At 49.4% G+C, this 16,879-nt stretch overlaps 1 protein-coding gene across 2 annotated transcripts in view; it reads left to right on the top strand.

Annotated features, from left to right (window-relative positions):
• The first annotated feature begins 14,616 nt into the window (after positions 1-14,616).
• NOXRED1 (NADP dependent oxidoreductase domain containing 1) overlaps positions 14,617-16,879 on the top strand; it is a 60,069-nt gene continuing 57,806 nt past the window's right edge. The window contains exon 1 of one of the 2 annotated variants that reach the window (XM_069208410.1): positions 14,617-14,748. The gene's annotated coding sequence lies outside the window, so the exon portion shown is untranslated. Of the gene's footprint in view, positions 14,749-15,214; positions 15,334-16,879 lie in introns of those variants that run through there. The other variant, XM_069208411.1, reaches the window with a different exon arrangement.

Raw genomic sequence — 16,879 nt, forward strand, 5'->3', positions numbered from 1 at the left:
ATAGGGGCATGGTCAGAAAGGCCACAGGCAAGTATCTGGATTTGGGTGACTAGGGAAAGGTCAGTGGCAGGTGTAAGGATCATGTCTATACGGGCTTGGGTGTGATATGCCGCTGAAATGTGAGTGGATTGCCGGCGGCAGGGGTGCCACATCCGCCAGGTGTCACAGAGGCCCGTGCTCGTCATCCATTTGGTGAGAGATAGGGAGCGTCTTCGGCACGTGTTTGACAGGGGGCCTTTAATGTCAAGGCTCGGGTTCGAGACTGCGTTCCTGTCGCCACCCATAATTGTAAACCCCACTGGCATCTGGGCCAGTAATGCAGTAAGAATGAGAAGAAGCCCCTCGAGCCCTGTGGGTGGGGCATATCTGCTGAGTAGGTTGAGTTTCTGTCCGTCTGTCCAGCCCGTCGGGGCCACGAACCTCCCCTGTGGGTCCATCCATGTCTGCTGTATCACTAAGGGGCAGTCTCAGTGCAGAAGTATCGCTACCCCTCTGGTTCCCCTTGTGTACCCTGCATGGTAGACCCGGTCAAAGCCATAGAGGGCCAAGAACGGGCGTGTGAATCCCAATAGATCTGTTTCCTGGAGTAGTATAAAGGGGCGGAGGCGCTGCGCATAATTTTGTCAAGGAGACCGCTGACATTCCACAAGACCACAGTGGTGGGCGCCATACGGTGTCGTGAGAAGGAGTTTTCCCCGGTTTCGCTCATGCAGGTGGGGGTACCAGACATTTGCCCGGGTGGGTCGTTGTGAGCAGTGGACCCTGTATAAGCCTAGTGTATGAATAGCGTGTATCTTCCGATGTGCGACATCCAAATGTTAAAGATAGAGAACAAACAACAGTATAGTAACGGAGTCATGCATTGATGAACACCTCCCAACTCCCTCGTCCCAACTTGAAGACGCATCTATCACCCCAGAAAGACCCTGAAAACCAAGGAAAGATTAGGTAAACCCCAGGTGGTGTGGAGTGGCGGACCCCTCCAGTGGGTGGATCTCATATGTCTCCAACTAGTAGACCCATGCTGTGCCACCGTCACCCCGCCGGACAGTCAAATGGGTGGAGTTTGGCTCAATCTTACTCCTTCTTCCAGAGTCGTCTGCCCCAGAGGCCCTGGACCATGGGAGGCCATCCTCCCCCACAGGGGCGATGGCGAGGTGGGGCCTGCACCAATAGCTTGTGAGGCTCGTTGGGATTAGCGTCTTCTACGGTGGGAGCCAGTGCAAACAACAGGACGATTGGAGTCCCTTAAGTCTGCCCCAGGCACGTTGGCTGGTGTCCGTCCGGAGAGAGGGGGGATCATCCCACGTTCCCTCCCCCCCCCCCGCCCGGACCATCCGCTCCTCTGTCACCCACTCCCAGGCCACCTCCGGCTTGTCATAAAAGTGTATCTTGCCTGCATGTAGTCTGTAGTAGGCTGTGAAGTGGAGCATATATTTTACATGTAGCGCCTTCAGTTTTTGGTTCACCTGCTCATATGAGAGTAGCTTTGCTGGACCTCCTGGGAGTAGTCTGAGAAGATCAGTATCTTTGAGTTCTGATAGCAGAGCTCTGACTGAGTTCGGCCTCATGCAGGATAGCATCCTGGTCTCGAAAGTTGAGGAAGCGGGCAATAAGTGCCCTAGGTGGTGCCCCCGGCGGAGTTCTGGCGGAGGTGGGCTCTGTGGCCCCGTTTAATGACAAACCATGTGGACAGTCTGACCGAGGGCATCCATGATCTAAGCCAGGCCTTAAGGAATTTGACCGGGCCAGGTCTCTCGGTCATCTCCGGGAATGTCACAAAACGCAGGTTATTCAACCTTGAGCAGTTTTCAGCATCCTCTGTGTGTTGCTGTAGCTCGTGCATAGGGTTTAGGCGGCAGGACACCTTAGTCTTGAGATCGCGAACCTCGTCCTCCACTTTTGACACACGTGTATCTGCCTTGGTGAGTCGTGCCGAGACATTTTTGAGGTCCTGTCTCAGCAACGCCATATCTACTTTCACCTCCCCAATTTTGTTCTCAACCACTGTCTGGGAGGACTGTATGGCATGTAGGATCTTGTCGGTGTCTCCCCCGTTCTACTCAGTCAGGGCAGGGGCCCCATGGCACCTCCTCTGAGGGCCCCAGCTGGAGTTGATAATTTATCTTTACAAACTTGGGAGGAGAGTGTTTTCCCAGGTTTGTCCTTCCCCATGGTGCCAGGGGCCAACATGCGACAAGTATGGCTGTGTCTGTGGCGCACCGGTAGGGCCCGGTCTCCTCTCTCTCACCAGGCCTCAGTGGAGCTGTAAGGCCTAGTCCCTTGGGGCCATAGTGCCTGTAGGCCTGACAAAACAGGACCCGGGTGGCCGGGGCCAGCAGGCGAGCCAGATCGGCACCAAGCAATTCTTAGTCGTGCCCTGCAGGTCTTGAAGTGTTACGCCGGACCTAGGGCGTCTGCGCACCCAACAGTGCAGGTCCAGTTTCAAGTCCGCCCCGTGGCCCAAAGCCCGACAGCCAAGTGACCTAGCGGCCACAGATTCCACTTGCGGCACCTCTGCACCCCAGGAAGCACCAGGGAGAGCAGTGGCACCCTCCCAAGCCGGTCAGGGAGGCCACCACTTCCCATCTTTATTGTTGGGTCCACAGGCCGCGAGTCAAGGCAGGGGGGCGAAGCAATCCCTCCCGCGGACCAAGGGCCGCGGAGTCCCCCATGCCAGATCTGCTGCGGCCAGCATGCAGGTCAGCATCGTCTGGGCCTTCTTTGCTGGCCTGTGCTCCGCTGCCCCTTCACGGGCCGATATCTGTACCGCCAGCCCAGGCGAGGGGGGTTGGCTGTCACCAGGGTCCTCCAGCACGTGGCCCCGTCTCACCACCAAGTGCGTGAGCTCTCAGGGCAGCGCCGCTCAGGCCTAGCGGTGCCCGCCATCTTGGATGCTCGTCATCTGAGGCCCTCCAGAAGTTCGGGTGCTCCAGCTGGGGGAGGGCTTGCAGCACCTCACCATTCATTCTAGGGCTCCTCCTTAGATAGATAGGGGTCCCGGCACAGGTCCAATGGGTCAACATGCGGCTTGGGTAGCGGCAGATGACGGAGGGGTCCGGAGCACTCTCAGAGTGCGACCGCCATCTTGACGTCCTAAGCCACACCCCTACTGGGGACTTTTAGTGGCATCTAGAGGTGTTGCCAATTGTGCCAATCCATTACTACAGTTTTGGGAAAGAGATCTGGTCTATGGAACCTTGTTAGCAGGGGCCCTGGGACTAACAACTTTGAAACCACATCAAATACCAGGCAAAACATCAGAAGCTAACCATGTCAAAAGAGACACTTTCTCACAGTAATCACTGAATGAAAACCCCTGGCATCTCTTCCTTCACCAACTGCATAGAATTAAAGAATAGCACCCCATTTAGAGGAATAACAGATGGCTGTCAAGTATTGCCTTGGAATTGTCAATCAAGATTATGCAATCCTAAACACAAGGCAATCATGCTTGAAGAAATGAGGCATTAAATGTGACAGCCACTGACACAACCAATGAGGAAACACAGCAGAAGATAACAAATTCTGAACACCATATGTCAAAGAGTGACTATACTTTTTTATCAAGGTTAAATTATCACACCCAGGCTGCAACAAACAGGAAAGCTGAGAGACTAATTATAACCCTAATGAAGACTAGCACTGCTGAAGGAAACAGAAATATCATGAATTGGCTAAGTTTTTATTTCATACAAACTGATGTATGGTTGTCTGTATATTAACACCAGGCAGCCAATGAAAACAATTCATGTAAGGAAATACATTTCCCAAAATTTCCATATTGGCAACATATCTTCTGTGCCCATGATGGCCAACTGTCACCTCTATATAAACCCCTTAGCACCATGCTCATCCTCTTTCTTTGCAGCTCACGATTACAGATAAGTGCACTTTACCATTATTATTTCATGAACCCAGTGTCACGTGTATCTTCCACAGTTTGCATAGTGTTGCCGCTTTTGTTCCCAACACCTGACGAGGGTGCAAGGAGGCAGGGAGACATTGCGAGCTATCATGAGGACTGTTCAGTCCTATTTTACCTCACTGCCTGCGTGTGTGCTGTTCACGCCGTGGGCTCTTTCCTCTATCTGTAGAGGGACACCAGCGAGTGTACGCCTCAGGGCTCAGCAAGTTGATCCTGCTGCCATGCTTCTGAGGCCATAAACTGCCAGATCTCCTCACACGCATCTCTGATCATCTACCCTACGCCCGCTGCCAGGGCAAGTTCAGGCCATTTAGGCTTTTCCTGAGGGGCAGTATATTTTCACATTGTATATATTTACCAGTAATTCTACAGCTTGTGCTGTAGTTGGTTAGCTTTGCCTCCTCTCCTGCAGCCATTATCTCTGCGTTCCCCCCCCCCATCTACCACCCATTTTTGGAAAACACTGAATGCTGTATTTTTCCCACCCATTAAAAACGGCAGCACAAAATATGCTCACCAACCTGTCCTTTGACCAGGACAAAGGTCTTATACTGGCTGGTGACATCATCCATGCCTTAGATGCATCGGTCACCCAGTCAGTAAACAGAGTGCTAGCTCTCGCTCTCAAGCCCATTGCCCGCCAGTTAAAGAGGTATGACTTGTCATACCCCACAAAGTAGCAGACACCCCAGAGCTGGACCCCAACCTCACCACCTTTCTCAAAAGATCCTCCAAGGATCCTAAGAAGGGGATTGACAGGTCCTGGGAGGCCTGTCAAGACAAACTTCTTGGCCTTTGAGGACCTTTGTGTAAGGTACTAGACATGGCTGTTGCTGTGAAACAAAACCACACTCCCACTGACCCTGACACACTGGCAGGCTAGGCTTAACGTGCCCTATGCGTTCTAGGGAATGCCAAATGTGCACTATCAGTAGAGCGCAGACAGTGAGTGCTCGTGCACATTGACCCAAAGCTTACTGAACTGGCAAATGCAGAACCAGGCCCATTGGGGAATGGAACGTTATTTGTCAAGAAATTTGTCAAGGACCTTCAGAAATTTGTTCACACATTCACAGCATTGGACAAAGCCCAGTGTTTGAGCCAAAAGGTCCTTAACCAACACCTTTTATCCATGGCCGGCCATTATAGAGCGCAAACTTCTAGCCGCCTTCCCTCTTGTAGCCTCCACCCTTCCACCTCAACCAGAGGCTGTGGCTATACTGTCCCACCCCAAGAGACCTTCTACCGCACCAGAGCGTGAGGTGGCCGACCTCGCTTCAACAGAAGTTCCTTCTGCACCCAATCCGGCTACAACTGTGGATTTAACATCCAAGGTAAGGCTGATTTCTCCCACCTCAGTGGTATTGGGGAGCAGGACATGAATGTTCATGAACAATTGGTCTTCTCTGACATCAGATCCCTGGGTGCTAGAGATGATTATGGGGTACAGACTGGAGTTCTTTGGTGAACCATATCAGACTTTCCTTCTGTTGCCATTCCTCTTTTCCCAACCAGATCAGATCTTTATTCAGCAGGAAATAGATCAACTGTTGCTGAAGAAAGCAATCTGTCCTTGCCTCCCCGACCCCTCTGGTTTCTGCAGCAATAACTTTGTAGAAAACCAGAAGGGTAGTGGTTCCCGCTTGGTCATCAGCTTGAAGGTCTTCAACAGCTGGATTCTCTACCATCATTTCAAGATAGAGGAGATCCATCTCCTCAGAGATATTCTTCGTCAGGGTAACTGGATGGTTCGCCTCAACCTGAAAGACACCTGCCTTTCAATCCTGATTTGGCACCCGCATCAGAAATTACTCCAATTCAGATGGAAAGACCAGTGGTTTCATTTCAAGATTCTCCCCTTTGGGTTCTCTTCCGCCCCGTGGTGCTTTACCAAGGTCATGCACCTGGTAGTGAAGAATCTACATTGCAAAGGCGTTCATCTGAATATTTACCTAGACGACATCCTGATTATGGCCCAGGACCCACAAACTCTAACTTGTCACCTAGATTGGACCATCCAACTCTTACAGAGTCTAGGCTTCATCATCGAAGAAAATAAGTCGGCTCTTTACCCATCCTGTTGTATGGAATTTCTGGGATTCCAGATCAACTCAACCACCTCCCAAGAGTTATTTCCCACTCACAAATTAAAGTCAGTCCAAAAAAAGATCAGATCCATCCTTCTCAGGACCCAGTTCTCTCTCAAAGCCCTGGCCAGGATTGTAGGACTCCTGGCCTCCTCGATCGAGGTGATCTTCCCAGCCCCTCTGCACTATTGAGCACTACAATGCCTGAAGATACAAGATCTTCAAAGAGGTATGAGTTACTCGGAGCTCATTTCTCTCACTCCTGAGACCAGGACCAAACTACAATGGTGGCTAGACCACATGTCCGCATGGTATGGCAGAGCCATTTTTGGCACCCAGCCGGACATCGTGCTTGAGTCAGATTCCAGTCGATAGGGCTGGGGCACCAGATGTGGCAATGTTTCCAACGAGGGACGATGGTCACAAGAGGAGTCTCGTGTACACATAAACTGCTTGGAACTCTTAGCCAGTGTCTTTGCCATTTAGGCTTTGGCTCCACAGTCCAAATGCTGCATCCTTCTGAGAATGGACAACATATTTGCAGTCCTCTATATAAATAAACTAGGGGGAACAAAATCCCAGGTTCTAGCAGAGATCACAAAGAATTTTAGGCAATATTGCCTTCAACACCACATTTCTGTAACAGCAAAGTACCACCCGGGTCAACACAATGTGGTGCGGACTGGAATATGAGGTTCTTCAAAGATGCCAGCGAGTGGAAACTTCACCACCAAGTCTTTCAAGCCCGTGGAGTCACTGCCACATAGATCTATTTGCCTCACGTCTGTCTCACCAGTTACCCCGTTTTTTCTCTTGGAGACCGGGTCCGTTGGCCACTGCCACAGATGCATTCCTACAGCATTGGAAGGGACCTCTCGATTATGCATTCCCACCTTTCCTGATGATCCAGAGGGTCACAGCTCAAGTCCTTCACCAAAGAATGAAGCTGATTCTGGTCACATGCCAGAAGAGGGCTCATCCTTGGTTCCCCATCCCCTTGGAAATGTCTCAGGACTCTCCAATCGAGATCCGGTCATTTCCAGAACTGTAAACAGACCCAATGGGGAAATCTCATCCACCTCTTCTTCAGCACGGCACCCTTCAGCCAAAGGCTTGGTGCATTTCCAGACACGCTGGTTCGTGCCAGACCTTCCGGACCAGGCTGTTAAATTCACCTCCGCATCCTGGTCAGAGACTACCCATATATGATACGCCTCAGCCTGGCAAAAATGGTTGGGTTGGTGCGACTCACGGGGTTAGGATCCCTTGGGGGTGCCATTACCTCTATCATCAACTTCCTACCTGAAATGGCGTCCAACAGTATTGACTATAGCTCCATCAATAATTATTGATCAGCTACTTGCGTGGGTCACACCTTTCTTGAAGGTAAGTTTATTGGGAAACATTCTCTGATCAGTAGGGTTATGAGAGGGATCCGCTTATCCAACCCTGCTCTTTCAAAGTATTCTGCTCTGTGGGATGTTAATATCATCCTCAAATTCCTCCAACAATGGCCGGCTAATTCCGATTTGTCTCGGAAACAGTTATAAACTAAATTGACGATCTTATTATGCTTGGGCTCCTGCAGAAGGGTGTCTGATGTCAAAGCCCGTAGACCTTTCAGGTAGAGTCTATTCTCAAGGTGGAGTTACCTTTTCCTTGATTAGGCGTACCAAGACCCTTTCAAAACAAATTACCTATCCTAACTTTCCAGTGAATCCTAAACTATGTATTGTTCAATGCATGAAAAATTAAGAAGCTTGCACTGCAGAATTTTGCCAATCCATTGGGGGTCAGCTCCTAATTCCTCTCCAGAAGCCATTTCATCCCATGTCTCCTGCCACTTTGGCTCACTCGGTGAAATAGATTCTATCAGAGGCAGACATAGACACTTCCAGGTTTGGAAAACACTGTTAGAGGAGCCATGGCATCTAAATCTTTCAAACTAGGATCTTACCTTCAAAATATCATGGGGGCAGCAAATTTGTCCGCTGATTCTATGTTTAAAACCTCCTACTACAAACCGATTATTGATGTGGCTTCCTTGGTTCTCCAACAGCTTTAAACAAGCACAATCCGAAGCCTCTGATCCTGACATAAAATAAAAGTTTTTCTAGCTAATGTGTAAATAATTTTCAGTTCTATTAAGGACACAGAGGTGAGGATTATCCTGCCCTTTCATCTCTCAATACAACAGTTCATTATTGTGTAAGGTTGTTATATGCATTTGTACTGATGATTTGTTTCCATCCCACCAGTACTGAATAATGTTGGATGAAAATGTTAATTCGGAGATCTGGGTGTTATGATGCCTTCAGCTCTCTCTTTTTCAGAATCTGAACAAAAGAACGGGTAGCGGAATTTGGTAGCTCCACTTTTGCTTCCAGTTAGGGGCCCGGTTGCTCCTTTGACAACATTGGACTTGTCTGCTCCACTGAAGTTCGCTGTGGATTGTTCTGCAATTGAGGAGATCCAGTGTCTGAAAAAGTTCACAAGAAGAATCAATTCAGGCAAAGAAAAAGGATGATCATGGTGCTCAGGTGTTTATATAGAGGCTACAGGAGGACATCATGGGTGCAGAAGATATGTCGTCAATATGGAATGTTTGGGAAATGTAGTTTCTTACACAAATTGTTTTAATTGGCTGCTATGTGTTTTGTGTTAATAAACATAGAAGAAAGAGAAGCATAATCCTTGCCTCCATGTCCTTAAGTGAATGAGAAATTTCCTAGCTATCGTGAAGGAAAGTTTAAATTCTATTAAGGACACAGAGGCGAGGATTATGCCTTATCTTTCTTCACTCTTTATTAACAGCAAGTTCAAAGTGCAATACAAAAAAACTACAACACCCATGGTACAAGTAGCCATGGCAACCAATGTCCAATCATAACAGTATCCGACAGTCTGTATATATATCCCTGCAAGTCGGTGTCCTTCCTTGTCTTCACTGCGACCGGAAGTTAGTGTTCCTAGGTTGGTGCAGGTTCTGTACCTATGAAAAAAGGAGAATAGTAACATAGGGAACCAAGACCTGCAAAGCATAGGCAGGTACAGTAAATTACAATGGAGCGAAAGCCCATTATCACCCTCAAGAAATTCCCAATAGAATGTTTTCGTCACAGAATCCAGTTATATCATGTACAGTATCACAGTGATTTCACTTCAAATTAATAAATAATGTATACCACCTCCAACATGCCCATTCGGTCCGGGTGGGTGACATGTCCAAAATGTCAGACGGGATAATCCTCACCTCTGTGTCCTTAATAGAATTGAAACTTTCCTTCACAATAGCTAGGAAATGTATCATTCTATGTCAGGACCGGAGGCGAGGATTATGCCTGTTCAAAGCCTACTCACCACCAGTGAGGTTGCCTCGTGGATCGGTTTAAAATAAAATCTTTTTAACGTAGACTCTGATGACCAGTCAGCTGCGTTCATGATGTCTTCCAGCCTTTCCCCTACCTGGATGGCTTTCGAGGCCATCGCCCCCCGAGTGGAGTGCGCTCTGAAGACCTGTACGTTGATGCCAGCTTCCATTAGAATCCATCTGACCCACCTGGCAATGGAGGGGGAAGAAACTGCTTTAAAGGGTTTCCTTAAGGAGATCAATAAGTGACGTTCCCCCGGTGGCCGAAGTTCGGCCGTCATTTCCTCGTAAGCCTTCAGGCATCTTACTACACAGAGCTTGGGGCCTGGTCGAAAGCTGGATAAGTTACCGACCTGGTATTACATTTCGTTCTTCTGGAGACAGTGAACGTTACTCCTTCCGGAGAAAACACTCTGGCTGAAACATCCAGTGCCCTCACGTCCGAGACTCGCTTACACGAGATGAGGCATAACAAGATAGCCAGCTTCGCTGACAACTCTTTGCGTGAGAGATATCTGTTGTCCTGCCAAGAAAAGTTGCAATACCAGGTTAACGTCCCACAATTCCGAATATCGGGGCTCAGGGGGATGGCTTAGTCTGATACCCTTGAGTAACTTGCACACCCATGGGTGTTCCCCCACTGGGCGATTGCTGATTGGGGTGGTGTCCCGCCGAAATCGCTGATCGTGGCGAATTAATCGAGCAATAGGCTTGGCCAGCCTTCGCTAGGTCCACCGAGAAGTTTACGATGTCTGTAATTTGGGCCCCCATGGGATCGATGTGTCTTCCCACACACCAACGAGCCCAGCGATTCCAGGCCAATCTGTATGTTTTACAAGTGCTTGGGGCCCAGGCCTGTCTGATAAACTTTTCAGCCTGTTGCGAAAGTCTGTGGTCCGACCAATGAGACCTGAAATCTTCCAAGCCACCAGAGAGAGATGGCCCTGAAGGACCAGTGGATGAAAATGTCCCTCCGGATTCAAGAGAATGGACGGAAAGTTCGGTAGTAGAATCAGGAAGTCGCAAGAGAGTTCCAGAAGCGCGGGAAACCACACCTGTGACCTCCAGAGGGAGTGATAAGGATCACTGTTGCACCCTGGTGACGTACATGCGCTGTCACTCTCGGAATCAAGAGGAAGGGGGGAAAAGCGTAGGTAAGGTACCCGCTGTTACCGATATCTGCCGCTGTAGGCAATAATGCCAGAAGTCCTTCGCCAACTCGCTAGAGCCTTCGAGCGGGTGTCCCCCAAGCGGTTCACATATTGCACCGCCAAAATATTGTCCATACGCAAGAGTATGCAGCATGAGACTCTGTCCCGCGTCAGGGACTTGATGGCGAATGAGCCTGCCAGGAGCTCTAGGCAGTTGATATGAAGATGGAGCTCCTGCTGGGTCCAACGTCCCCCAAAGGAAATGTTCCCGCATCGAGCCCCCCAGCCATAGCGACTGGCGTCCGACTCTATCACCAGGTCTGGTGAGGCCCGAAGATCGCCCTGCCGTTCCAAGCCTCCATGTGATCCAACCACCATTGGATCTCCGTCGTGCCTCCTGGTAGAGGGAGATCAGCTCGGAGTACGTTAGACCCCGTCGAAGGTGGTGAGCCTTCAGACGCTGAAGGGCCCTGTAATGAAGTGGCCCTGGAAATATGGCCTGTATCGAGGAGGAGAGGAGACCACCTATCCTGGCCAATTGCCGGAGTGAGATCCTGTTGCGCCGTAAGACCTTCGACAGTTCCTTCTTGATTTTGGCTATCTTCAAGCCCGGAAGACTGAGGGTCGCTGTCTGGGAATCAATGAGGAAACCCAGGAAGGTCATGGATTGGGCTGCTGAAAGATCGGACTTCTGGGTGTTTATGACAAACCCCAAGTCCTGGAGGAGCTGCATAGTTATGTTCGCATTGGATACCAGACGTGTGCGCGATTGGTCCATCAGCAGAATATCGTCGAGGTAGATGATCAATCGGATCCCCCTCGACCGAAGGTACTCCACCACTGGTTTGAGAAGTTTCGTGAAGCACCAAGGTGCTGATGACAGGCCGAACGGCAGGGACGTAAACTCGAACACCCGATTCCTCCAGACAAACTGCAGAAATTGGCGATGAGGGGGGAAAATCGGTCCCGTCAGGTAGGCGTCCTTGAGGTCGAGGCGAATCAGCCAATCCCCTTGCAATAGCAAGTCCCTGAGCATGTGGATGCCCTCCATTTTGAAGTGGCAGTAGACCACCCATTCGTTGAAGGCTCTGAGATTGATGACGGGCCGAAACCCTTTGTCCTTCTTCTCGACCAGAAAGAGGTTGCTCACAAACCCCCTGGGATGTCTGACAGATTCGCAGATAGCCTCCTTGCGCAGGAGATCCTGCACCTCTGTGTCTATCAGTGCGGCATCTGGTTCCGAAAAGACGAGCGGACGAGGGAGAACTTCTTGCACAGGAGTCCCCCAGAACTCTATGTGAAACCCTGACACTGTCTGGAGAACCCAGGCGTCCGAAGTTAACTGGGCCCATTTGTGCGTGAACAGACGTAGCCTGCCCCTGATCACCTGAGGGGAAGAAAGGAGAACACTCACCGTTGGCACCTCCGGGGGCGTTTGCTCCACCGCGGGCACCTCTTCTGCCTTTGCCTCTACCCCGATTGGGGAAGAAGGCGCCTTGTCTGCCATCTCTCCATCCATTGTTTCTCGATGGGTAGGAGTTGGGGCCTTGTTGAAACGAGCGGCCGGAGGAGCGACCCCTGCCTCTTCCAGCCCCTCCAAAAACCTTCCCGGGGAAAATCTTTTTGATGGAGGTTTGCGCCTTATCCAGCGCTGAGAAAGTGGCAACAAACTTGGCCAATTACTTTACAAAGGGGTCTCCGAATAGATTCCCCTGGGCAATAGCCCCTGCTTCTGAGCTGGAGAGTTCTCCGAGTTTAGGGTCAACCTTGATGAGAAGGGACCTTCTCCTCTCTGCAGAAAGTGCACAATTCTCATTGCCCAATAAGCATACTGCCCTTTGGGCCCATCCTGCCACAATGTCTGTGGGCAGGGGAGAGTTGGTGCGTTTCGCGTGTTCAGCTAGTTGGATGATCTGGGTGAGGGGCCCCAGGACATCCAACAGCTTGTCCTGGCACCCACGCCAGGAACGATCGATACCCTTTTTAGGATCTTTTACGTACTTAGCAAAAAACGTGCACATTTTAGGGTCGATCTCTGGCGTAGCCACCACCCTGTCAGGTAAGGTCAGGCGCGGGCATTCCGCTCTCAATCGGGCTCTCACCTCTTTATCAAGAGGCTGCCTGATCTTACTGGCGACGTAGTCCACCACCCGTTTCTCAGGACGCCACTCCGAGGACCTGGGGTGGTAAACGTCCTCCGGTTGAAACATGTCCGTGTCGGAGGTCTCAGCCTCCAGCGGGTCTGAAAGAGTAGAACTCGGATGCCACGGACACCCTGAATCACGTTCCTCATCGGAGGAAGAGTCCCCTTCCGTGTCCCCGCCGACCCGCTTGGGAGACCCAAAGTCAGGGTCCGATATGTGGTGAGCCACCTCACCGGTCTCTCCGGGGTCAGAACCCTCCCGGAAGGGTGGACACTTGAGCGTGCGCGCACTCTAGTAGAAGACTTCAGTAAGGGTGGTGAAGCCTTCAAGGTGTCCCGCGTCACGCTTGCGTACAGTCTTGGGTCCCGCCGTACCCTTAAGGCCGGGCCCCATCCCCCCCACCGCCCTCGTCCCCTTAAAAACGTGATCTGAGAGTTTGGCCACGCTCTCTCTCAATGGGCCCAAGGCCCTGGAAATGGCCTGCGTGAGAAGGACGTCCACCTCTGGAGGCAGGGTCCGTTGGGAGGTGCCCTCCCCAGGGGACATGGTGGGGTAATTCTCTTGGTCTTGCATGGACTGCATAGGGTAGGCACGGAAGGGTCCAGACAGGAGGATTCTCCCTAATTTGTATAATGGGAAGCCCCCCGGCGCTCCTGTCAAGCAAAAAATGGGGCGGAGACTAATGTCCCGCCGCGACGCGCTATTGCCACGTGTGCCCACTATTTATTCACAAATCCACCGAAAAACGGTGTCAGAGTGGGGGTTGGAGGGTTCTGGTGAGCAAAAGTCCACTGGAACCCTAGCGCGTCACTCAACAGCGAAACGAGCGCAAATGCGGCTCTAAACGCTGGGAGAACACGTCAGGAACCGAAGTGCGCGAAAGAGCGCCCTCTGGTAGACCTGACGTAGATTAAAGCAATCTGCGCTCGGGCGAAGAGGAAAACGCATGCCGCACGATGTGGTTGCTAAGCAGCCACCAACAACACAGTGAAACCCTAAACAGTCAATTATCAAGTCAAAAAAGCGAAACACAACGCAAGAACAACACTTTCTGTACTCAGAGCAGTTAGGGATAGCACTTAACTGACACGTGAGCAGTGAAGAAAGAGGAAGGACACCGACTTGCAGGGGTATATATATATATATATATATATATATATATATATATATATATATATATGGACTGTCGGATACTGTTATGATAGGACATTGGTTGCCATGGCTGCGTGTACCATGGGTGTTGTAGTTTTTTGTATTGCACTTTGAACTTGCTGTTAATAAAGAGTGAAGAAAGATAAGGCATAATCCTCGCCTCCGGTCCTGACATAGAATTGAAAATTCTTGACGCGTTAGCTGGAAAAAAAATGTTGTTCTCTCCAAACCGGAACACAAGTTCCAAGACCGGTTGGTCGGGGTGCAGAAGCTTCAAACGTGAACCGGTGCCGGTAGCTTTCTCTGGGAAAGTGGCAACTTGCGTGTTTATACTCCTAGGGAGATCGACGTTCCGCTTCTGTAAACTCATGATGCTCGCTGGCGCCACCTGTGCTCCAAATGAAAATGCCAAGCTCACCTACACAAACATAGTTCTATGTAATTGCCATCCCAGTGCAAAATGGCCGCAACGCTCGGGCAGCGCTAGTGAAAACAAACATATCACTTCCAAGATTTTACTCTGTTACTGTTCATTTGGTAATTCTAGCGGAGAGCTCTAATGTCCCCATTTGATAGTCATCACATTATTGATGTCCCGTTTAAGCATTTCAAGATGTCTGCCCTTTGTAGTTGTTCATACAAACAGATGGGTTACGATCCTCTCTTAGATTGATTGCTGCCTTAGTTGCCAGGAGACGCGTGTTGACTCAGAAGACTCACTGTTTCGTCATGGCCGGTCATAACAAATCTACTCCTTAAGAAACTTTTATTGGCTGTTGCTATGGAGACGTTTAAAGCCTAGCGCAGGCTCTGCTTTCAGGGCTTCCCAACTCTGGTGCCGCGTCTGACTTTTCAGAGAACGGCGGGCAGAAACCCAGAAAAGCTATTCTTCGGTTATGTTTGTAATCTAAGAGAGGTGAGCGTCGTTACTGTAAAGGAGAGATTAACAAATTTGGTGGAGAACGTTAAATGAGTTACTTTCCCTGTGTAGGGGCGGTGGTGGCCTGAGTGGCCCAATGTGGGGAGGGAGATGGGTTTCTTTATGGGGGTAACAGATGTGTGTTCTCAAGAGACGGTGTAGAGGCTGCGGGACTGGCCTTGGGTTCAACAGAATCGAGGGTGAAACAAAAAAGAACCCAAGCTCAGCCTTTTTTGTTCTCAGCCCCTCCCCATCTTCTTGTGATTGGTAAATAGGTCGTATCTTTACCCGTCTCTCTTGTCCTCGTCCCAGTCATAACTTTTGAAGTGTCTCATTCTCAGGACAGGCGAAAAGAAACCTCGAAGTATACTATTTGCCAACTACGCCCACCCACGTGGAGACCATAAGGGATTACTAACCCAGCATCCCTCATGTTCTTTTTTTTTTTACTGTCTCGGGCTGAGGAAGAAAACCTGCAGTATGGGATCCCTGCTAAATTTCAGGTCCTTGATGTCACTCCCGTTGTCTGTGCTGGACACGTAACGGTCTCTGTAGCAACGTGTCTTTAAACAACCAGGAAGGGTAAGTAATAGACCTGTAGAACAAGCATTTGCAATACAGTGGGTCTCGAATTTGCTCGAGTTAGAGCTATTAGCGTTGTAAATTTCTAACCGGACTTTTCTTGCCACATAAATTAAAAGTAAAACTGTTTCACATATGCGTGCTGATTCACAGCGCCTCAGCCGCCATGCGTGAAGAGAGACACAAAAGGAAAAAGAAGTTTGTTCACAGTCAAACTTATAGGCAAAAATGCAATTAGCCATGTAACGGGGTGATGGCCAGGGCGGTGACAAAACCTTCCCAAGGAGGGACAAAGGTAAACCATTTACCAGGGTTATCAAAGGATTTTTGAAGGGCAAGCCCTTCAAATGACTGGTAGTGATGGGCGTGAGGTGGGCGTTGTTAAAAGCCCAGATACATACCAACACGTCGGAAAAACAGCACTTGTGCACTGCTATGCTCAACCTTAAAATGACACCGTATTAGAGAGGCTCAGCATTTGTGGAGGAATGAACCCTGATGAAGGGGTTGGGCCAGTCATTGCATAATCAGACACCCAGGGGTGGGTTAGGTTTTGTGCCTGTCACTGTCTCAGCAACCATACAAGACATCACACCACAAAGGCTTGTAAAGGGTAAAATGTGGCTGATCCAGAAGGAGTAGTGGAGCGTGTCTTTGTAGAACTTCCAGTCAAAAGCTAGAGCACCCCGCTTAGTGTGCTTAGGAGTGGGTATGCATTGGAATGGGTAAACAGAATTTAAAGGTAAGGATTCTGTTTCAGTGTGTCAGCAACAAGAAAGTTAGTTTTCCTACATCGTCCAGTTATATTTTCTGTATGCGCATGCTAGCGCCCCTGGTCATTAGTAAGTAAACTTACAAGGGGACGGGTATAGGTCGATGAACCTTTTGAATCGCATGGAGTATCCTAGTAATGCAGTGACTACTGAATCAATAGCTAAGATCAATAATCAAGAAACATTCTATGGAAAACAGCTTAAAACCATCTACTCATGAATAACCACAACTCAGGAATGAGTTAAACAATGTTATTTCACTATTGATTATAATTCTAAATCATCTGTTAGTTCAAGCTTTATTCAATCCGCTCAATTTATTAATTCATTAATAGAAACATTATCACTTGAAAGAAACTTATGTGACAATGCAATTTCATAAACTAAGAATACCACCATTATTAGCGAAGTTCAGCTAATAAGTTTGTCAGTCATTTGTCCCTGTCAACGTCACCCTTAACAGTCTACCTAACCAAGATTAGCATCAGCATGTGGGTCTTCATGCAAATGTTTTTTTGGAGAAAACATTAATTTGGAAAAATCTATCTAAAGAGAATTTCTATAATCAGCGCAGTTGGTACCTAGAAAAAAAGCCATAAAAATTGTCAGTCACATTTTCATTGCTACCTATCCAGGATGGATCAGCAACAAGTCAGTCTTCGTCTTCAGGTCATCAATTAGTCAGCCACAGATCAGGCTCACAGAGTATGAGCCCAATGTCAGCACCTCGGACAGCGTCTCCTGACGTCATCAATTCTCCCCTCTGGCTCTTT

The sequence above is a fragment of the Pleurodeles waltl genome, chromosome 9 (assembly GCF_031143425.1).
Source record: "Pleurodeles waltl isolate 20211129_DDA chromosome 9, aPleWal1.hap1.20221129, whole genome shotgun sequence".
In the NCBI taxonomy this organism is placed as follows: domain Eukaryota; kingdom Metazoa; phylum Chordata; class Amphibia; order Caudata; family Salamandridae; genus Pleurodeles; species Pleurodeles waltl.